We start from the raw sequence: 23,406 nt of genomic DNA, 5'->3' as shown, positions 1-23,406 counted from the left end.
GTGAACCTCACGGGCAAGTTAAACAAGTGTGGCATGACCAGCCCTAGACTTGTATAACTGAAAGATCTAGAAAAGTGGCAGAATATTTCCATCCCCTCAGTTTGGTTTCACTGCATGGAAAAATTCTTCTGGCATCATGCACCATGAAGAAGGAAGAATCCAGGCAGGAGGGAAAATCCTGGGATTCCTTTTTCCTAGAAATATAATATACATGGCACGTGAAATGACTCAATGGGGAAAAAAAAAAGGAAAATAAATTACAGTCAACTAATGTTTGACAAGGGTGCCAAACAATTCAATGGGGGTAAGAACAGTATTTTACTCCCAAGCAGCCACATGCAAATAATGAAACAGGAGTCCTGCCTCACACCATACAGAGAAAATAACCCCAAATGCATCAAAGACATAAGTGTAAGCATTAAAATGATAAAGTTCGGGATGCCTGGGTAGCTCAGTTGGTTGGACGGCTGCCTTCTGCTCAGGTCATGATCCCGGAGTTCCCGGATTGAGTCCTGCATCAGGCTCCAAGCTCCACAGGGAGTCTGCTTCTCCCTCTGACCTTCTCCTCGCTCATGCTCTCTCTCATTGTCTCTTTCTCAAATAAATAAAATCTTTTAAAAAATAAAAATAAAGTAAAATGATAAAGTTTTCAGAAGAAAACACAAAGGTAAATGTTAGTGGTCTTGAATCTAACAACGGCTCCTCAGCCAAACACCAAAGTACAAGCAACTTAAAAAAAATAATAAACAAATAAATGGGACTCAACCAAAATATCCCAGTTTTGTGCTTCCAAGGACCCCATTGACAAAGTCAAAAGACAAGCCACTAAATGGGAGGAAATATTTCCAGGTCATATATAAGGAACATGCATTCAGACTGTGTGAAGAATTCTTACAACTCAAATAAAAAGACAACCAAGTTAAGAAATGAGCAAAGAGGGGTGCCTGGGTGGCTCAGTGGGTTAAGCTGCTGCCTTCCGCTCAGGTCTTGAACTCAGAGTCCTGGGATCGAGCCCCGTGCTTTCTGCTCAGCAGGGAGCCTGCTTCTTCCTCTCTCTCTGCCTGCCTCTCTGCCTGCTTGTGATCTCTCTCAATAAATCTCTCTCAAATAAATAAATAAAATCTCTTAAAAAATGAGCAAAGAACTTGAATATACATTTCTCTAATATTCAAATGTATACATTAATATATAAGTGTATATATAAATATATTTTACATGATCATATATTTATATAAACATATTTATGTAAATATATTTACATTCTTGAATATGTATTTAAATATAAATAAAATATGAAATACATAATATATATTTAAAGATACATATAAGGTATATATAAAATATATGAGACAATAAGCACGTGAAAATATGCTCAACATCACTAATCATTCGGGAAATGCAAATCAAAACCATGGTGAGATACCACCTCCCACCCACGTGGATGGCTACTATCAAAAACCCCAAAAGCAGGTGTTGGAAGGATGTGAAGAGCTGGAACCTGTAAATTGCTGGTGGGCTTGGAAAATGGCGCAGCCACATTAGAAATGGTTTAGTAGCTCCTCAAAATGCAGAACACAGAGTTGCCATATGACACACCAATATCACTCCTGTGTATAGAGCCAAGAAAAAACTATGCCCACACAAACACTTGTGCATGAAGGTTTAGGGTTCATCAACTGATGAAGAGATAAATAAAATGTGATCCATCCAGCCTGTGGAATATTATTCAGCCTTGAAAAGGAATAGAATTTTGATATGTGCCACGACACAGAGGAGCCTTGAAAACATTCTGCTGATTGAGAGAAGTCAGTCACAGAAAACCACGTATTGCATAATTTGATTTATATGGAATTTCCAGAATAGCTAAATCTACAGAGACCGAAAGTAGATTAGCGGTTGCCTAAGACTGGTGGTGATGGCTAAAGTTTTCTTTTGAGGATGATGAAAATGTGTAGGTAGTTCAGTATAGTATAGTTAAATATAGTGAAAGCCATTAAATTGTCCACATTAGATGGTGAGTGGTATGGCCTGTGAATTATATCTCAATTAAGCTGTCATCGAAAAATGCAAAGAACTTCTCTATTTATCAAGTACAAAAAGAATGAACTTGATTAAAAACATCAAAAATGGGGAAAATAAAAACAAAATAAGATGGGAGGAATAAAATTATGACTGTTTATCATTAATTTAAATGTGTACAGACTGACTTTTTCTATTAAAGCGCCTATCAGGAGGTTACAGATCCACGCTGTTCAAGAAACATACTAAAATGCAAAAGGGATTGAGAATGTATCAGGTGAGGAGATACCATGCAAAAGAGAAAGCCGGAATGGCATTTGGACATTTGTAAAGGCAGAGTTTGGAAAGAAGATGTAAAAGGTATAAGCAGGTATACATCTAACAACATAATACCTGAAGACTCTAAAAATGCAATAACAAGGTAAAATTTTAGCTTTTCAAATGGGAGTATCTACTAGAAGGAGGGAAAAACAAGGACACACAGAAAATAGACATCCTGGGGCGCCTGGGTGGCTCAGTGGGTTAAAGCCTCTGCCTTCGTTCGGCTCAGGTCATGATCCCAGGGTCCTAGGATCAAGCCCCACATCGGTCTCTCTGCTCCACGGGGAGCCTGCTTCCTCCTCTCTCTCACTCTCTGCCTGCCTCTCTGCCTACTTGTGATCTCTGTCTGTTAAATAAATAAATAAAATCTTTTTTTTTTTAAAGATTTTATTTATTTATTTGACAGAGAGAAATCACAAGTAGATGGAGAGGCAGGCAGAGAGTGAGAGAGAGAGGGAAGCAGGCTCCCTGCCGAGCAGAGAGCCCAATGTGCGACCCGATCCCAGGACCCTGAGATCATGACCTGAGCCGAAGGCAGTGGCTTAAACCACTGAGCCACCCAGGCGCCCCAATAAATAAAATCTTTAAAAAAAAAAAAGAAAATAGACATCCTTATTTTCCTCGGAAAACATTTCTTTCTTACACCTAAGGAAAGCCATATTTGTAAAGATTAATTGCATACTAGGCAACAAAGGAATCCTTTACAAGCCTTCCAAATTAAAGATTTAAAGAACAGTTCTTTGATCACAATCCGGTAGAATCAGAATTAGATAACCTGGTAAAAAAAATTGAAACTACATACAAGTTAAGAAATACAGTCTTCAGTCAAAGAAGAAATCATAAGACGACTGAAGAAAATCTTGAAAACAATGGAAAGGAGACTATTTCATACCAAAACTTACAGAAGACACCAGAAGTTATACTCTAAGGAGACTTTAGTGTCAAATGTCTTCAATTTCAAACGTTTTTTTAAATAAAAGAAAGTACTCATTTAAACCCATCAGAAAAGGGCAGCTCAATCCAAAGAAAGGAAGTAGTTATAATAAAGATAAATTTTTAAACTAATAAAAAATATCAGGGGCAAATAAACTCAAAGTTGTTTCTATGAAAGACTAATGAAATAATAATAATAAAAAAAACTTCACATGCCCTATTAAGGATAAGAGAGGGGGAAGATGGGGTGTGGGAGGAGGTGGGAAGAGGGAAGGGGAATGGGGAAAGGGGGGGTTTCAGGGAGGAGGGGACAGAGAGAGGGAGAGCGTTGCAAAACAGATAAGGATTGGGAACAGAGATATAAAAGCAAATGCATAATATAAAAGAATCACTAAACTGCAAGGCACTTTATACTAATCAATTTGATAACCTAGAAGAAACGATGATTTCCTAGGAAAACAAAATCATCCAAATGATTCAAGAATGGAAAATTAAGAAGATGAGTTCCAAGATCAGACAGGTTTGCAGCTGGATAACTGTCATTCTACTGTTAAATGGCAACAGGCAATTAAACAATAATAAGTCAATTCACTTGATGAAGCTGAGCACAATTTTAATACCCAAACCTGAGAGGGAGGAACGGGGAAGCTATTAACAAATCTGGCTTAGGACAGATTAGTTAACAGAAACTGAACTAATGTTAGCAAATAACAGAAGTCAGGCATCTATCAAAGGACTATATCCTGAGACCAACTTGGATTCATTCCAGGAAAATAAAGGGAGCTCAAGACCAGAAAATCAATAAGATTTACCTCATCACTAAATTAACTGTGAAAAAACTCTTAAGACCATAGCAATAAATGCATTTGATAAAAAAAATAAAGGCACCTGATAAAAGGTGAGCAGCCATTCTTTATAAAAATGAAGATAAAAACAGAAGGACGTTATGCAGGAGGGATTATTAACTGGGAAGCACTAGATCAAGAGGTAGATAAAATGAGCCCATATTTGTTAAACAATGACAGAGCCCCATGCGTGCGTGGATAGAGGTGAATGAGCTCATGGATGAGCACCAGGCTGTCAACAGGTATTATAGGGACAAAGGCAGCGGTGAGGAGAGGAGAGTCTTAACAACAGGAAGAAGGTAAAAGGAGGATTGCAGTTAAAAATTGTGCATGATACAAACACATGCAAATAAGACCGGATATTTTCCGGTATATAGTTTTTTAAAACCCTGCACACATTACTGGAACTACCAACTCTTGCTTTCAGCTCTGCAGCCCTCGCGTGCTTTCCCAGTACCAGGATGCAGGGGTAGATCCTCCGTTGGTGACATCCTATGTCATTGTACTCCTAAAGAGACAGGTGAAACAGCGCAGGGGCTTGAGGTCGGAACTTAGGCATCGCTGCGCCCACCCCAGCTCCCTGCTCGCCCAGCCCCCACTCTGAAGCGGCGGGCACTTGGAGCTGTTAAGAAGCAGGGATCTGAGCAGTTCTCTGGTTTCCCCTGGAGCCATCTGCATCCATCATATTTCCCACAGCTCTCCCCGAGTGTTGGTGCTGGCTCCCCCCGAGAGTTCCTTTAACTCCAGACATACCCTTCTTATGACAGCACCTAGTACTCCCCGTCACAGTGCTCTGTCTGTCACATGCATCCATTGATCAACTTTGTGCTGGTTGAGGGCTGGAGCCCCCTCCTGTTAACTTCTCAAGTCCGTTTCTAATGCAGCAGCACCTGGCACTTAAGCACCCTGTCAGTACCTGCCAAATGAATGAAATGTACTCAAAACATAGTATGAAGTCTGCGTTCTGGAACTCCTTTTTGGAGCTGTTTGCTATAATTTTCCCAGGCAATTAAAAAAATTTCCAGCCTTGCTGCCAATAACCTGAAGGCTAAAGGAATGCCGTCATGCCCCATGGGACATGTCACTCTGGATGGTCCTTCAGCAGCAGGGACTTTGATAGCGCTCTTCCAAACCCAGCAGGATGGTGGAATGGGTATGTGGCTGAGTGCCTCCCGGGACTGACCCTGTGTGACACCACCTGGTGCCTGCAGCTGCCCTCTGGAAGGTGTTGCTTTTGCGGCAGAGCTGGAGGGCACCAAGCATGTGTCTGTCTCCAAAGTCCTGGGCACCACATCACAATGCCTTCCTGAGAAGCAGAATCAAGGACAGTTGCTGATCTTCATTCCTTCCCACCAAAGGTATCTCATACACCATCTTTGGAAGTTGGAGCCAGGGGGTGCCTGGGTGGCTCAGTCGGTTAAGTGTCTGCCTTCAGCTCAGGTCATGATCCCAGGGTCCTGGGATCGAGTCCCACACATTTGCCTCCCTGCTCAGCGGGGAGCCTGCTTCCCCTTCTCCCTCTGCCATTCCCCCTACTTGTGCTTTCTGGCTTTCTGTGTGTCAAATAAGTGAATAAAATTTTTATAAAAGTTTGGACCATACACTTTAGCCATTCTACTTTCCCTGGGGTAATTAAAAACCTCCCTGAATTTACCTGAATCTTTCCCAAAATCTACTTATCTTCCAGCCTTCTTGACCATAATGAGTCTATAAATTTTCAATAGACTTTGTGAACTTACACTTGCTAATATTTGCATAACATGCACCTCTTTCGATCTCAAAGAAAAGCTTTGCACCGCAATGGTCTCTAATCTACAATTAGGTTCTGTTCCGGGATCCCACTGGAATTCTACGCGCCTGTCCCCTAAGATCCCATAAATTGTGGTCCAGTTTCCCAGCCAGCCAAGGAAAGCACATGGGAAATCTTGCTGAAGTATGAGTAAGAGCCAACGAAAGGGAACATATTTATCTGCCTCGAATGCTGGGACCTGAGGAAAGCAAGTTTCATTACAGACAAATCAGGAAGGAGGTGCAGATTGCTTTTTATGTCACTCTGGAGTGGAGGTCTGCCATTGATCATTAAGGCCATTTCCTGCAATGCACTCACCAAAGTGATACTCACTTCGGAGTGGACAAAACTTAGGAAATGGCCAAGGGGAGCTCTGCTTACACTTTACACTCTCAGCATTTATTTGTATTATTTTCTTTATAGGGCAGTATAGAGACTTGAGACCACATTGAAAAAGCAAAGCTTGTCATCCTGTGGCCTTGGGTCAAGAATAGAGATAGTGCTGCTCATGTCAGTTTCAACCTCCCGTGGCCAAGGGTTTGATCTGATGCTCTTTAAATTTTTCACCATAGCCTTTCTCAAGCTCAATGGCCAATAATCCCACAGGAGATTTTAGGGCCCTCTCAAACTTCTGTTTTGCTATCTCTCCCCAGCCTGCTTCCTCTGCAAAAGTCACCACTTTGCCTGTGCATCTACCACCTCTTAGAGCCTTTGGAATCAGCCACGAATTGCAGTGCTGATTCCTTCCATGACCACATATTGTTTACAGGAAAACTCTTCTTCGTTATGCCTTGCCAGTCAGAGTGACGGTTTCATCCGCTACCTGGACCAGGGTCGGGAATGTTCTACACATAAATGTGAGCAAATGTCTTCTGTATTGAGAGACATGTACAATCTGTAAATGGAATCTATTGAAAAACCAGTACATAGGGTACACTTATGTCCTGACCCAGCTGGAAGGAGGCAATTCATTTCTATCTTTCAGAAAATTGGTGTAACACATTGATTTTCATAACAAAGAAAGCAGTTTTGTGTCCTCTACCAAAAGACTGTCATAGTAAGCAATAAATTGCCTCTTTGGGGTGAACAAATTAATAAGATATTTTCTAAATTTCAAAATAACAAAGACAGAACGATGTCTGTAATGCTAAGTGCATCCCCTTAGTTGCAGGGCACTGTGTCATGGACCACCTGAGCAATGACACATGGTGGCCGGTAGTCTGATTTGTACATCAATTCACCTGGCAACCTGTTAAAAGAAAGTCTTGCACATGACAAGCTTTCAATAAAACACTGACAAGATGGCCAGGAAGCCCCCTTAGCTGTCTTTTTCAGGTGTCCAGACATCTAGTCAACCTACCTCACCAACTCATCACCATGCTTACTGGAGTAAACCCAATCTCTTCCTTCCCCCCTGGAGATGGGAGAAGAGCCACTCACACGTTTGTATGGAATTCTCATTCCCCCTCGCTCTGTCCCCACATGGCACTGTCCGTGTAATAAATAAACAAATCTTTATGTCACCCGGAAGTTCCTGGGTCAAATTACACAACTCGGACAATTTTGGGTCACTACAGCCTTTTTGTTTTTCTCTCCACCTTAAGCCTTCTGGGTGACCAACAACTGTCTAAAACTCATGTTGCTGCCATATGCTGTTGTTCTGCTTCATCTTCCCAGTAAAGTTCAGTATTTTTCCCTAAAGTTTGGTTTATCAGTATCTCCAGCGTCTATCTCCAGCTAGGGTCATGATCCCAGGTCCTGGGATCAAGTCCCACTCTGGACTTCCTGCTCTGCGGGAAGCCTGCTTCTGCCTCTGCCTCCCATCTCTTATGAATAAATAAAGAAAATCTTTAAAAAAATTTTAAAAAACCATTTCTATCTTCCCACTTTTAAAGGTTAATTCTAGGAATTATTGCTATAAATCCAGTGTCCTATCTCTTTCTTAAAAAGTCTTCTCCAGGGCACCTGGGTGTCTCAGTTGATTAAATGTCTGACTCAAAATTTTGGCTCAAGTCATGATCTGAGGGTCATGGGATTGAGCCCTTAGTGAGGCCTTTGTGCTCAATGGGGAGTCTGCTTCTCTCCTTTTCCCTTTGCCCCACCCCCCTACTCACATGTGCACACACGTGTTGTATCTCTCTCTCTCAATAAATAAACAAATCTTTAAAAAGTCTTCTCCAAAGGGAGTTTGACAAATAGTCCAGTAAGGGGCTGGAAGAAAATATTATAAGTTTTATTCATATTTCATGTCATCCATTTAACTGTTTAGCTTTTGCATGCCTTTTATAATAATTTAGTAGAGTAGTAGAGTTTATAATTTATCAAAAATTTGCTTAAATTTGTGCTATGTCCACAAATATTTTTTGTATGTATGTATGTATGTATGTATGTATGTATTTATGTATTTATTTATTTTTGTGAAAGAGAGGTGCACAGTAATAAAAGGAGATGACAGCTCCAGGGACCCAGATATTTCCCCAAGTCCTGTTTCCTTCCATTCCCTCTGGGCTTCATTAGACCCCCTTAACACCAATCTTGTCCCTAAAACACGCCCTCTGCAGCACCAAGTTCAAATGCTTAACTCGGGCCATCACTGCAGGCTGTACCGGGATGACCTTAGGGAAAAGGGTGGTGGGTCTCACGGGTTAGCTGTGTCACCTCCATGAACAGTCCTTTGTTCTGAACAGCTAGTGCAGCCCACGTTTGCAATCACAGGCTCTGGCACCAGAGTGGGCATAGATCCCAGCTGGCCCCTCAGTAGCAATATGGCTTTGGGAAAGTTGTGTCATTTCTGGCCCAGACTTAAGGCTCATCCATAACGTGGAGGAGAAGACAGTGTGACCCTCAGTGGGCTGTTGAAAGGATCACGAGATGGTTCGACTCAGGTGCTCCGAGGTAGCCAGCACACAGTAGGCCCACAGTAGAACAAAAAGTTGTTCTATTGATCTTATAGTTACTATTACTCCTACTAACAAAACTAACTGATCATTTGAGATGATTTTCAAGCGAAGTGTCTTCGCCTGGATTTCTAAGATTAACCTACTTCAAAATGAATTCTGCTCTACTGTGAAAAACGAGCTAACCAGCAGGTTTCTTCTGCATCTTTTCTGAACTTTTTAGGATCCTCTCTAGAGAAAGGTTCTAAAGGAAGGCAAAGTGCAGAAATACTCTTGCTTCAAAGGATGTGTAGGAAATGATTAATTTTGCCAAAAAACAGTGCCTTGAACATAAAAGATGTTTGACGAAGCTCACTGTAGACAGTGTATCCCTCCAGGATTCATAAGTTGAAAACTCAATGTCCAAAGGGACATAACTAGGAGATGGGGTCCTTGGGAGATGTTTAGGTCATGAGGGTGGAGTCCTCATGGGCGAGATTAGTGTCTCCATAAGAGAGACCCCACAGAGATCCCTCGCCTCCTCCACCTTGGAGGTTATAGGGAGAAGATGGTCATCTGTGACCCAGGAAGTGGGCACTTGAACAGACACGGAATCTTCCAGGGTCTTGATCGTAGACTTCCCAGCTTCCAGAACTGAGAGAAATAAGTATGTCTTTAAAGCACCTAGTTTATGGAGCTCTTGTTACATCAGCCCAAACTAAGGTAAAGCTTGTCTCTTATACTGAAAAATAACACAAATGTTAACAACAATTTAAAAAAGGAACATTGTGGCCAATGACATGTAAGGAACATCATCTCTCCTCTACAGAGCCAAGAGCTTAATTAGTTTCGGGCAACTCAGTAGAGTATGATTAAACCAAAGAGCAGCAAGATGTCTAAATGCTCAAGTCCTCTGCCTCCTACTTTTCTGCCAAAACAAAAGAAAAGCCCTAGGCTGGTTTTGGTTACCACCAAGCACAAAACAGCCAAATTCCAAATTAAAAAGCTCTGGGGTTTAATTGTGGATGTATGGAATTACATAGAAGCTCTCTTTGATCATTCCAAAGGATGTTTCCCTCAAAGGTTACAAATACATCTCAGCCTACCAACCATCTCAGGCCTACCACAAAAATTATATATATACACTTTTAGCATTTTAAAATGTGTCTATATTTCAGTTTCGGATCCAGTTTTGACTATTGTTATGGGCTTAGTTGGATGCCCCCAGATTCCTACGTTGACGTCCTAACACCCAGCATCTCAGAATGTGGCAGTATTCAGAGACAGGATTTTTAAAGAGGTGATAAAGGGAAAACGAGCTCACTGGGGGTGGGCACCAAGCCAACAGGACTGGTGTGCTTACAGGAAGAAGAGATTAGGACACAGACAGTACAGACTGAAGGACAATCGTTTGAAGACAGAGTGGAGAACACAGCTATCTGCAAGCCAAGGAGCGAAGTTTGAAGAATCGAACCCTACTGCCACCTTGATCTTGAACTTCCAGCGCCCAGAACCATGAGAAAATAAATTGTATGTTGCCTAAGCCACCCGGCTGTTATTTTGTTTACGACAGCCCATGACTCAGAAATTTGAGGACCTCCCCCCCAGACTTTATCCTGAAGTTCTGTTTCAGCTTCAGGGGCTTGTGTAATACTACTGTATCAAGGAGGGAGGCTCCTGCCATTCCCTGCACTGGGTCATTGAGACACTGCACAGCTGTCCCCAGGGCTGGCTACATAATTTACAAGCCCCATGCAAAATGAAGATATAGGGCCCTTTGGGCAAAGACAGGGAGGAAGTGTTTGTTAAAGGTACTAAAATAGAAAGCTCATTTCCTCCATCATCTGTCTTCTGAAGGGGCATGGCTGCTGTTTTCTATTTGCATTTAATGTCATTCCAAGCAAATAAAAATTTTATAATGTGATTGTGGGCATGATTTATGCCATTCATCTTCACCGGGTGCAATGTCAGTGTTAAATAATTCACGCAGGGATTCCACAGCTGGGGCACACCCACGTGCCCTCTTCTTATCAGAACCGTTGAAATCCTGCACAAGACAAGCTCTGCCATCTTTACCTCACCTGGGGACTCACACCTGTTCCACCAACCCTGCTGCCCTCGGCTTCCTGATGATTACGGAACTTGACAGGATCAGGAGCCAGGGGCTGCCTTTCTTTCCCTTCCCTCCTAAGTCACCACTTCCAAGGCTTGGCTAACACAGGGAGGTGACATGAGTGAGAAATGACAAGACAGGGTTCTGGGCTGCTCACAAGAGGCCACCGCCTCCTGCCGGTGCTCAGAGCAAGCTCTGGTCTGTAGGGAAGGCGAGCTCCGGTTGACTCGGTCATAGACATCACGTGGTCAGCGAGTCTCGTTGACCACCACTCACGAGGTGTCCATTTCCATGCTGTGCTCACCGGGCAGGGCGAGCAGTACATGCAAATGAGCAGTACAGGCAAGGAATGGTGGATACCCACAGTGGGCTGTCCCCTCCACTATGTACGTGCTCCACTATCCCACCTGTTATGCCCCAATAATGGGTCCATGATTAAAAGAGCGAGACTGATACAAAGCGAAGGTCAAACAAAGCTTTATTTGGCACCAAGCATCAAGAATCAAACTGACCAGCCAGGGCCGCTTTTCTTACAGAGAAGTCAACCCCTCTCTCCTTTACAGACTAGCTTTTAAGGACATAGGCCATGCGGTTGGGCCTGGTCATGCACAGGTGGCCAATGAAATTGTAACACACAGAGAAAGCTGCACAGTGATGCTAGGTGACCAATTGAATTACAACTTACCTTTTAGTAGATATTTGACCTAGCCTATCACCTTGGTTAGGATTTTCGCCCAAAAGACTCACAAAGGGCGGGACCCATACTCCTTGGTAGCTAGGGAGACAGTATGCAGCCCTCCACTGATCAGATGTCTTACCTGGCCTGACCCACCCTTGTATTTGGGCTTTGTTACTTGAGGTTGATTTCCGGGACTTGTTTTTAAGTAAGTCCCCTGGGAGAAGGGGAGCAGGGACAGCTTAAGGGTTAAACAACAAGGTTATTGTGTAACCTCAATGGAAGCCTCTGGCTAAAATATAAAAATATAAAGTAGGTCCTTACACCACCCACTTCGCTCAAAAAACACAAAGTCAAAAATAAAACTGAGTAATTCCTAGACATTGAGAGAGAAGCACACTGACTTCACCTTAGAACCCTTCTGAGGGCGGTGCTTGGCAGGGTAGGGGGGTGTGAGGGGGTTGGGGGTGGATAATGGGACCTCTGAGGGTGTGGCCAAAGGTCAGGGCCATTTGGGAAGGGGCTTTCTGTGGGAGGGGCCCTTCTGGGAGCAAAGCCCTGGGTGGGGGCATTCCCTCTGGGGGCAGGGCTGGGAGCAACCCCAGAAACCTGGCCCACAGAGAAGCTGGTCCTTTCTCTCCCTCTGCCTCCTTTCCCCAGGGACCCCTAGGCTTTGGAGACTAAAGTCAAAATTAAAGCCATATGTCTAAATGGTTCATACTGTGGTTGGGTAGTGTTTTTAACATATTAATTGACTGGTTTTTCTCAGTATTTGCCAAACCTTTCCCAACTCAAGGCTTTCTCTTAAGCAGCAGCGCAAGGCAGGCCGTTCAGTTGGGTCAAGCTGTTTGGTGATTCTTTGTAAAAACCCACCCTCTTGCGCTGCTCAGGAGGGCAGTGTTGCATCCTAGGATAAACATAAATATATATCAAATGTGTTTACAAGTTATATTTATATGTATACATTCAATTCTCTGTTTACATATATATGTATAAAATAAAAATAAAAATATTGTTTAAAAGGCTGTTTTCCGGGGTGCCTGGTGGCTCGGTGGGTTAAAGCCTCTGCCTTCAGCTCAGGTCATGATCCCAGGGTCCTGGGATGGAGCCCCTCCTCGGGCTCTCTGCTCAGCGGGGAGCCTGCTTCTCCCTCTCTCTCTGCCTGCTTCTCTGCCTACTTGTGATCTCTGTCGGTCAAATTAATAAATAAAAACTTTAAAAAAAATGCTGTTTTGCAGGGAACCTGGGTGGCTCAGTCCTTAAAGTGTCGTTTTTCCACTCAGATCATGATCTTAGGGTCTTGGGATGGAGGCCCACATTGGGCTCCCTGCTCAGCAGGAAGACTTCTTCTCCCTCTCCCACTCCCCTGCTTGTATTCCTGCTCTGTCTCTCTGTCAAATAAATAATTTTTTAAAAAGAAATACTTTATTAAAAAAATATATGTAAAATGCTATTTTGCCCTCTATCCTGGTAAGATTGAACACATTCCTAACAAGAGATCTTTCTTGACTCCGTGATAAAAATTTAACATTGTCTTAATGAATCCTCACAACATCCGCCTCCCCAACCCTTCTCAGATGTTACAATTAAGGTTCAGTGAAGTCCAAACACTGGGCCTGAGGTAATATATCCAGTATGTGGCCTCTTGGCATAGTCTAGCAGCCCAAATTGGGGGCGAGGGTGTTTGAGTGTCGTTGGCCAGGATGAAAAAGCTGAAAGATGAAAAGAAGGGTAGTCTTTCTTTTTGGCCCCAAAAAAGAAGATTTAGAAAGAAAGAGACCTGTCGCCCAAAGGAGGAGGCTCCCCACTGATCCCGGCTGGGAAGGAGTCAGAGCAGAAGGGAAACTCCCATCACCAAGGAGAATGGGCTTCTCCTTCATACAAAAGCATAGGATCCCTCTCACCTGATATGTTTCTGTCCCATAGTCATCCCCCTGTGCCTGCCCCATAATAGCATTCACAGGAAATGGCTGAGAGATACATTCAACTTGCAGAATTATAGCAAATAAAGTAATCTTTGACCCATCCTGGGAGCTTCTGATTACTGGGAGGGTCCAAGCTATCCTAGGGCAAGTGCACTCATTTCAAGAACCAGTAAAATGACTCCAAGGGTATCATAAGGGCTAGTGATCATGACTGGTCCAGAAATTTTTCTGGGAGTCCCTTTTAACATCCCTCCCATAATTTCTTCTCATCTCCAAGGGAATGGTACTTAGGTATTCTGAAAGAAATATGCATGACTAGTAAACTGTGTGTGACCCCTGCCGCCTAATTTATCCCTCACCAGCAATTAACACTGATGGTTTGAAGGATGGCTACTCCCCTGGCAGGGCAAGAACTGAAGCAGAACGTATGGGGCGAGGCGGCTCTTCCCCCTGGATATAAATAATTAAACCCAGTAGCCACCCTTCCTGCCTGGCCACTGTCATTTAGGTATGGCTGATTATCCCTAAATGGGAATGAGATGGGGGCGGGGATGGGGGAGGGAAGCAGGTGACGGTCAAAAAAATTACAGTAGCTGCCACTGAGGGTCCAACCTGGCATTAGACTGAGCCCAAGTCCTGATTCCATCATATACGAGCTGTATAAACTTGGAAAACTGAGTTCAACTCTCGAAGCATCTGCTTTGCCCCCCCCCCCTTGGAGTGAGAATAGTCAGTAGTGTTGACTTCACAGGGCTTGTTAGGAGGATTAAGTTAGATACTGTTCATTTAGCACAGTTCCTGGCCTATAGAAGGCACACATAAAAGTTGATTGTCGTTTTTATGGACCTCCAACTTTAAGCCTTCTATAAAGAACCAAATGATATCTCTGAAAAATACCAACTGCCTACAAGGTTGTATGGAAAGTGGTATCTATGTTGACCTGATTAGAAAAAAGTGGAAAATGTCTCTTGTTTAAGCCTTGTTGAAAATTTTCTAAACTCTGTCCACTCTTCTGCTTTAGTAATTAGAACAAACGTTGGAGACTCGTGATTTTCTGATAATTGAGTTGCTCGTTGTAACGCAGGGCAATTCGACATTAGTGTTTATTTAAAAAATTACCGCAAATGAAGATAAATGGTGAGACGTGCACTAAATTTGATGAAAATCCTGACGTGAGTGTTTCTTCTTGGGATTCTCTCTCTCTCTTTTTTCTCCTATGATCTGAGAGCGGATTACATTCTACTTGGGTGATGGCTCAGGTCAAATGTGTGGTTTTGCAGGTGCCTAGCCTTTCACAGACAATCTTGGAAGAACCATCATTGTCTCTGTAAGAAAACGGAAGGAAAGATGTGATTTTAACACTCAGCCTACAACAGTTCAACAATCTACCAATGTGAATTTAGAAACGCTGAGCAAGTCCCCCTTCTAGTAACGAATATCTCTCCCATTTTCTTATAATACCTGAGTTTCTACAACTGAGCAGTCTACTCTTTTGTGTAAAACAGCTTCCCAGGATTGTTTCTCCTTTAAACGCAAGTGAACTTTGGGGATGGCACTCAGATCCCTTTCTTTTACTGGACACCTGTGGAGCAGGGGTTGGGTGTGTTTCAAGAGGGAAAATATCCACAAGGGGACAGAAAAAGGACATAAATGTACAAAATCCCATTTTCCAAGAATGTAAAAAGCTAACTTCCAGGGGAGCCTGGGTAGCTCAATTGTTAAGCATCTGCTCTTTGGCTCAGGTCATGATCCCAGGGGCCTGAGAATCCAGCCCCGCATCGGGCTCCCTTCTCAGAGGAAAAACCTGCTTCTCCCTCTCCCACTGCTTGTATTCCCTATCTCATTGTGTCTCTGTCAAATAAATAAATAAAATCTTAAAAAAAATGCGAACTTCCAATATTTATTTTTTTTTCCTTTGCTCTAAATATCTCAATGTTCACTTGTTGAAAGCAATTGATTGAAGCCCTGGGAAGAAGTGGTAGATTGAAGCACTCATCAGAGTTGTTTGTGCTGCTTTGCAGGGGTCTGGCTGCACTAAATTATTTCAAGAAGTATTAATTATCTAAGTCACTCAGAAGAATCCATTTACCTATTTCATTTTCTTTTTTTGAAGAGAATCTTTTTTTTTTAAGATTTTATTTCTTTGTCAGAGAGAGAGAGGGAGCAAGAGCGAGCACAGGCAGACAGAGTGGCAGGCAGAGACTGAGGGAGAAGCAGGCTCCCTGCCGAGCAAGGAGCCTGATGTGGGACTTGATCCCAGGATGCTGGGATCATGGCCTGAGCCAAAGGTAGCTGCTTAACCAACTGAGCCACCCAGGCATCCCCCTATTTCATTTTCTGTGGTTCTTGATCCTTACCCCAAATTCTCACAGGCCTCCGCAGCTGGCACAGAGTCCGCTCCCATAACTATAATCCCTGTCCCATACTCTCACCTCCATCATACATCATACATACCTGATAAAACCCCACCCTGGTAAAAACCCAACATTCTGTCCACCCTATGTCTGCCCCTGGCAGCTGAAGGTGGTTGGTGAGAAAAGCAACAATGCTGGAAGCTTTCACATTAAATTCTTTTTTTTTTTAAGATTTTATTTATTTATTTGACAGAGAGAGACCACAGTAGGAGAGAGGAATGGAAGAGATCACAAAAAGAGGAAGGGAAGCAGGCCCCCTGCTGAGCAGAGAGCCCAATGTGGGACTCGATCCCAGGACCCTGAGATCATGACCTGAGCCGAAGGCAGCAGCGGCTTAACCCACTGAGCCTACCAGGCGCCCCTTTCACATTAAATTCTCAGCCACAAATCCAAGTATGTTTCTCTGACCGACAGAATCTCCATTCTTCTCGTGAAATATTTTGACTATTTCACATCTTCTTTCCTCCAACCTTAAGCCAGGGCTTCTCAACACTGGCCACACTTTTGAATCACCTGGAAGACTTTAAAACACAGGAGTGCCCACCTCCAAAGGACCTGATCTAATTGGTGTAGAACCAATTAGATTAATATCCAATTAGGGTCTGGATATAAGTGTGCTTTTAAAATTCTCCCAGTGATTCTAATGTACAGCCATTTTGTTCAGAGTGAGAATTGAACACCTTCCATCAGATACAGCTGATGACCGACCATTCTGATGACTTCACTGAGAAAAGTAAATTGAGGGCACCTGGGTGGCTTCAGCTCAGATCATGGTCTCAGGGTCTCGGGCTCTCGCATCAGGCTCTCTGCTCAGCAGGAAACCTGCTTCTCCTTCTCCCTCTGCCTGCCTCTCTGCCTACTTGTGATCTCTCTCTCTCTCTTTCTCTCTGTGTCAAATAAATAAATGAATAAAATATTTTTAAAAAAGAATGAAAAACAAACTGGGTGGGTGTCTAGGTTGCTAAGTGGTTAAGCGTGTGAATCTTGGCTCAGGTAATGAGCTCAGGGTTATGGAGTCGAGCCCCATGTCAGGCTCCATGCTCAGCGGGGAATCTGATTGAGATTCTCTCCCTCTCCTTCTGTCTCTTCCCCCTGCATGTGTGTGCTCCTGCTCTCTCTCTCTCTCTCTCTCTCTCTCTCTCAAATAAATCTTGAAAAGAAAAATCGGTAAGGAAAGAAGACCCACAGAATCCCACTAAGTTTACCTGGGTGGAACCCTTACTCCAATCCCTTCTGAGTGAGGACATGCCCCTCCACTTGGGATTTCTTCTCATTTCCCTGATCTCTGAGTATGAATGTGCTCCAGGACCCAACCTCAGACTTCTCCTCTGTCTACACTGAGTCCTTGGTGACTGTCCCTCTTCTACCATCTATCTCCTGATGACTCCACATCTCCACCTCCAGTCCAGACCTGGATTTTGAGCTTTCTTCCACTGCCTGCTTTCCAGATCTACCTAGATGAGTTAAACCCAACATGTTCAAAACCAAGCTCTTATTCTTCTCGAGCTCTGCTGGTCTTGCAATAGCTCAAACAGGAAACTGTAGAGTCATTCTTGATTCATCTCTTTCTTTCACTGCCCACGTTTAATTCTTTGGTAGAAACTGTGGATTCTATCTTCAAAATATATTCTAAATCTGACCAGTTCTCCACATTTCAGTTACTCCCACTGTGGTCCAAAACACCGTCTTCTATGAGTTATTGTAATAGTCTCCTATCTGGTCTTCTGGATTCCATCTTTGCTCTGTTCTAGTTTATTTTCCACTCAGCAGTTAAAGCAATCCGTTTAAGACAAAAGTCAGACCTTGTTATTTCTCTGCTCTAAGATCTCCAATGGCTCCCCACTTCACTCAATACAAAATTCAGTCTTACAAAATTTAACACTCAACTTCCTTCTCAATTCATCTCCTACCTCTTCACTCAGCTGTCTCTGCCTCCGCTCACCAGCCTCCTTAGTGTTTAACAGAGTACAGCAAGTGCGTGCCTTTCTTGGGGCGTTGCACTTGTTTCCTCTTCTTAAATGTACCCGTCTTGTTCTCTGAATCCACTCAAGGATCTGCCAATGTCTTCTTATCAGAGTAATCTCCCCTAACTGCACACACAGCCAGCACCAGCACCATCACAATCAACATAGTTTCTGTCCCTCTCTACTTTTGACTTCTTATCAACAGCTGACATATTATATATTTATTTATTTACTGTCTGTTCTCTCTCTTCTATTTGAATGCATGTGCTATAAAAATGGTATTTGTGGGTTTTTTTCCTTATTTATTCTGTGTTCAGAAGAGGATTTGATACATAATACTCAGTACATAATTGTTGAACGAATGAATGAATGAATGAATGAATCAATGGAAATATCAGGTTATCTCAATCATAAGAGAGATTTCTCTCAAGCATTTTCTATAGTATTGCCCTATTTCATCCTCTGCATCTCTGGGTTGATTAGTAGATAAAATCATCATGTAAAATCAGTTTGAGCAAGGTTGGATCCTTAAGCTTCTATGTCACCTAGGACTCCAAATGTCACGGTGTACCATGCACATTTGCCTCCAGCCTTCTCCCCCATATTTTGGTCATGGTTCAGCAGCTGTGGCATCGTTCAGCTTTCTTTTCCCCTCCCCTGTCTCAGTTCTAGGAGGTCCTCCTTGGCTTTGGGCCCCCTCCCTGTGGGTGATGAAGGCAATGTAGGGAGAAGCAGCAGCTTCCCTGACTCACCCCTGCTTTCTCCATTCATACTGATCCAGTAACGCATAGCCTGTGCAGTACAGGGCTGGCCAGGTCAGTCTCTGCCACCTTAGGACCTCATTTTTGTTCCCTGCGGCAGCTTGGCCATTTGCAAAATCAGAAATTGTAAAAGTACAAACAGGAGACAATATGCCATATTTTATGGATTTTAAGATGCCCCTCCCCTCCCATTTTCTTTCACATCTCCAATGTCAGGAATTGTCTTATAGTTGGGGCTGAGCAGGTGGAAGTCCCTATAAAGTTACCACAGCTTGACCCTGTGCCATGTGGTTACTGCTCCTAGGGCACAACTGATCATCTACATCCCTTGGCATGCCAAGCCACAGGCCTTTTGAGGACCATTTAAAGAAAGAAAATAAACTGTTTATTATATGAAAATCTCAGATAAGGAAATAAAAAAGAAAAAAGAAAAAGAGAAACCCTACCAGCATCAAACCAAGCAGAATGGATGACCTCAGAATACTTTTATAAGAAGTGTAGCATGCAAAACAATCTTGAGAAAGGAGAACAAAGCTCAAGAGATTTTGAGAACAAAATCTCAGATAAGGAAAAAAAAACAATCTTGAGAAAGGAGAACAAAGCTCAAGAGATTTTGAGAACAAAATCTCAGATAAGGAAAAAAAAGAAAAAGAAAAAAGAAAAAGAGAAACCCTACCAGCATCAAACCAAGCAGAATGGATGACCTCAGAATACTTTTATAAGAAGTTTAGCATGCAAAACAATCTTGAGAAAGGAGAACAAAGCTCAAGAGATTTTGAGAACAAAATCTCAGATAAGGAAAAAAAAAACAATCTTGAGAAAGGAGAACAAAGCTCAAGAGATTTTGAGAACAAAATCTCAGATAAGGAAAAAAAAGAAAAAGAAAAAAGAAAAAGAGAAACCCTACCAGCATCAAACCAAGCAGAATGGATGACCTCAGAATACTTTTATAAGAAGTATAGCATGCAAAACAATCTTGAGAAAGGAGAACAAAGCTGGAGGTATCAGTTTCTTGGATTTCAAGATATACTACAACATTATAGTAATCAAAACAGTAGGGTACTGGGAGAAAATATACGCATAAATCAACAGAAACAGGATAGAGAGCCCAGAAATAAATCCACAATTATATGGTCAATTAATCTTTGACAAAGGAGGCAAGTATATGTAACAGAAGAAAGTCTCCTCAAAAACAGTGTTGGGAAAACTGGAGAGCCATTTGCAAAAGAATGAAACTAGACCACATTCTTTTACCATACACGTAAAGAAACTCAAAATGGATCAAAGATCTAAATGTGAAGTGTGAGGTGTGCCTGTCTTGCTCAGCCTTTACAGCATGTGACTCCTATTCTTGAGGCTGTGAGTTTAGGTCCCACATTCAGTGTAAAGCTTAATTAAAAAAAAAAATTAAATGAATAAATGAGAGCCCTGAAACCATAAAACTCCTAAAAGACAATAAGCAGTAATCACTTGGAGATTGGTTTTAGCAACATTATTTGTGGGTATGTCTGCTTAGGCAAGGGAAACAAGAACAAAAATAAATTATTAAGACTACAACAAAATAAAAAGCTTTTGCACAGTAAGGGAAACCCGCAACAAAACCAAAAGGGAACCTACAGAATGGGAGAATACAGTGGTGAATGATAAATAAAATAAAGAATTAATAACCAAAATATGTAAAGAACACACACACACACACACACACACACACCAAACCCCCCAAAAAACCCAAACCCCAACATATAATCCAATTCAAAAATAGGCAGATGACTTAATAGACATTTTTCCAAAAAATACATACAGACACCCAATAGACATGTGAAAAGATGCTCAATATCACTCATCATCAGGAAAATAAAATCAAAATCACAGGGAGATCTATCACCTTATACTTGTCAGAATGGCTAGTATTAAAAAGACAAGAAAGAACAAGTGTTGGCCAGGATGTGGAGAAAAAGGAACCTCTGTATTTTTTAGTGGGAATGTAAATTGGTGCAACAACTGTGGAAAACAGTATGGAGGTTCCTCAAAAAATTAAAAATAGATTTACCATATGCTTTAGTAATTCTAGTACTTGATATTTACCCAAAGGAAATAAAAACACTTGATTCAAAAAGATATATGCCCTCCTAGGTTTTCTGCAGCACTATTTATAATAGCCAGTATATGGAAGCAGTTCAGGTGTTTATCAGTAGATGAATGGGTAAAGATATGGTGCATATAGATATATAATGGAATATTATCCAGCTATAAAAAAGAATGAGATCTTGCTATTTGTGACAATATGGCTGGATCTAGAAGGTATTAGGTTAAGAGAAATAAGTCAGACCGAGAAAGGCAAATACCATATGATTTCACTTCCTTTTTTTTTCTTTTTAAGATTTTATTTATTTATTTGAAAGAGAGAGAGATCACAAGTAGGCAGAGAGACAGGCAGAGAGGCAGGTGAAGCAGGGTCCCCACCGAGCAGAGAGCCCGACTCGGGGCTCGATTCCAGGAACATGGTATCATGACCTGAGCCAAAGGCAGAGGCTTTAACCCACTAAGCCACCCAGGGGCCCCTGTAATTTCACGTCTATATGGAATATAAAAAAAGAAACAAGTGAACAGACAAAAAATAAAACAGAAATAGACTCTTAAATACAAAGAACAAACTGGTGGTTATGGGAGGGAAGGTGGATGGGGGATGGGTGAAATAGGTGAAGGGGATTAAGAGGTACAAATTTCCTGTTATAAAATAAATAAAATAATTTCTTGTTCTTATCTGGAGATGAAAAGTACAGCATTGGGAATACAGCCAATGATATTATAATAAGTTTATATGGTGACGTGATGATATACTTACTGTGGTGATCACTGAGTAATGTATAGAATTGTGAAATTACTATGTTGTACACCTGAAACTAATTTAACATTGAATGTCAGCTATATGTCTAATAATAATTTTTTAAGTGCAGCATGACAAAAGCTCTGGGTGGCTCAGAGGAACATATTGTGAGAAAAATCTGGGCACTGAAATCTCTCAGTTAGAAAGTAAATAAAAGTAGTGAGATTCTTAATGTGAGGTTTGGAAAAACGTTAACCCAAAATTTTAACTTTTATTTTATGTATGCATTAAGGCCATATGTAATAAAAATCTGTCTAAATACTTACCAAAGAGCTTTTTGAATACATTTAAATTAAAATATTAATGAAAAGAAAACATTGTATCATAGTTTGAATGGTAGCATTTTTTGTTTCTTATTAAACTATACCAGGAAAGGAGGCCAAGACTCAATGAAATATGGCTATTATCCCCAGTTTCACAAGAGCATGAACCTCTCTGGCTTAACAAAGCCTAAGGAATCTACTACAGAAATGGGTTGTTCTTACTACCCTGGAGCCTTTTGTGCAGACTATGAACCAAAAGCTCAATATTAATTATAATTAATCTTAAAATTAATTATATTACAAAGTTGTATTATTTGGAAGATGTGTTTAAATGACTCAAAGTTAAAAGATCTCAGTATAATGCTGGTTCTATAATTATCCTCCCAGAAAACATTACTTGTAAAACTTAATGATGTAGAACCATAATCATAGCATCGAGTAGGAGGTTGCCAAGCAGATGGGAAAGTTTTTTGGTTTTTGTTTTCCAGTTGTTTTCTTCTCTTTCCTCCCCTCCTTTACAAGGAGAATCAGCCACCTGTTTTTAAAGGCTGAAGTATTTTTACTGTTCTTGGTCGGAAACATTTGTTTAAACAAAGTAGCACTGGTTGCTAAACCCTTGATTCTAAATGGACATAGCCATCTCATTTTTGTTGGGCCAGGGTTTGGATAACAATTTGATTTCCCAGTCTGTTTCTTTTGTGACCATATAATCCTCTCCCAGTGTTGCATGCTCTGTGAGCTACAAGCACTTGAGAGCTCATAAGCACAAATACTCCAAGGTTTCTTTGGGATTAGCACCATACAAATGCAGATTTGGCACAATGGAAGACTGATTCCATGCTTGTAACTGTTACTGCTCTACTTCCTGCTTCCTCTGGGTAGCAAAGCTAGCTACTGTTTTTAAAATACTCACTTACTTTAGCTGCTGACTTTTTCATTGGCTGCCTGGAGAAGAGAAGGAGTTCTTGCCTATGTATTTCAGTGTTTTGATCCCTTTTAATTATTTTTTAAAATATATGTCATTAAATTTTACAGGAGTATTACAGAATTCCTAATTGCAGAATTTGAACTTGAGCTATGCAATCTTACTTTTCGTCTTTAATCTATGTGTCAATGACCTTTTAAAGTCTGATTACCTGTATGAACTCTCTTCAGAATCTTTCCCTGGTTAACACAGTATAGAGAAGTGCTGGAAACCAGTTCTTTTCTGTGACACAATTCTTCCAACGGATTTGAAATGCTTTGCAAACAATTTCACGTATATCAGCCAATTCATATACAAAGCAATGTCATGTGAATCCTTTCCTTTTTATATATCATCTTTCAGTGATGATCAGGAATTCATGCTGGTACAGAGACTCTGGTTTGGGAGGAGGAAACAGGGGCTTGCGAGGGGAGGGCAAGAGCAGAAGCTGCTCACCTGCTGTTAGAACGACCTTAGCTGGTGGTACCAACATCTTCACCCTTTATGCATCTGCATCCTTTATGCATGAAATAGCAATATGCCTTTCCCTTTTGTGTAATCCTTATTTAGTTAATACCCAGTAGGATTTGCAAGCCCTTCACATCTCTGTGGATTTATTTTATTTCAGAGTGCAAGTGACTTTATGGCCCAATTAC

The 23,406-nt window shown here is 41.7% G+C and overlaps 1 protein-coding gene across 4 annotated transcripts in view; it reads left to right on the top strand.

Moving 5' to 3' along the window:
* The window catches only part of LOC309841115 (conserved oligomeric Golgi complex subunit 2-like), a 34,624-nt gene that overhangs the window by 10,711 nt on the left and 507 nt on the right, over positions 1–23,406 (top strand). For 3 of the 4 annotated variants that reach the window (XR_014298942.1, XR_014298943.1, XR_014298944.1), the window contains one exon: positions 10,149–10,232. The exons of the other annotated variant lie outside the window; for it this stretch is intronic. The gene's annotated coding sequence lies outside the window, so the exon portion shown is untranslated. Of the gene's footprint in view, positions 1–10,148; positions 10,233–23,406 lie in introns of those variants that run through there. 4 annotated transcript variants of the gene reach the window in all.

This window comes from Mustela nivalis, assembly GCF_964662115.1.
Source record: "Mustela nivalis genome assembly, chromosome: 9".
In the NCBI taxonomy this organism is placed as follows: Eukaryota; Metazoa; Chordata; class Mammalia; order Carnivora; family Mustelidae; genus Mustela; species Mustela nivalis.
The sequence above is the reverse complement of the archived record's forward strand: the minus strand, read 5'-3'. Positions and strand labels throughout refer to the sequence as shown.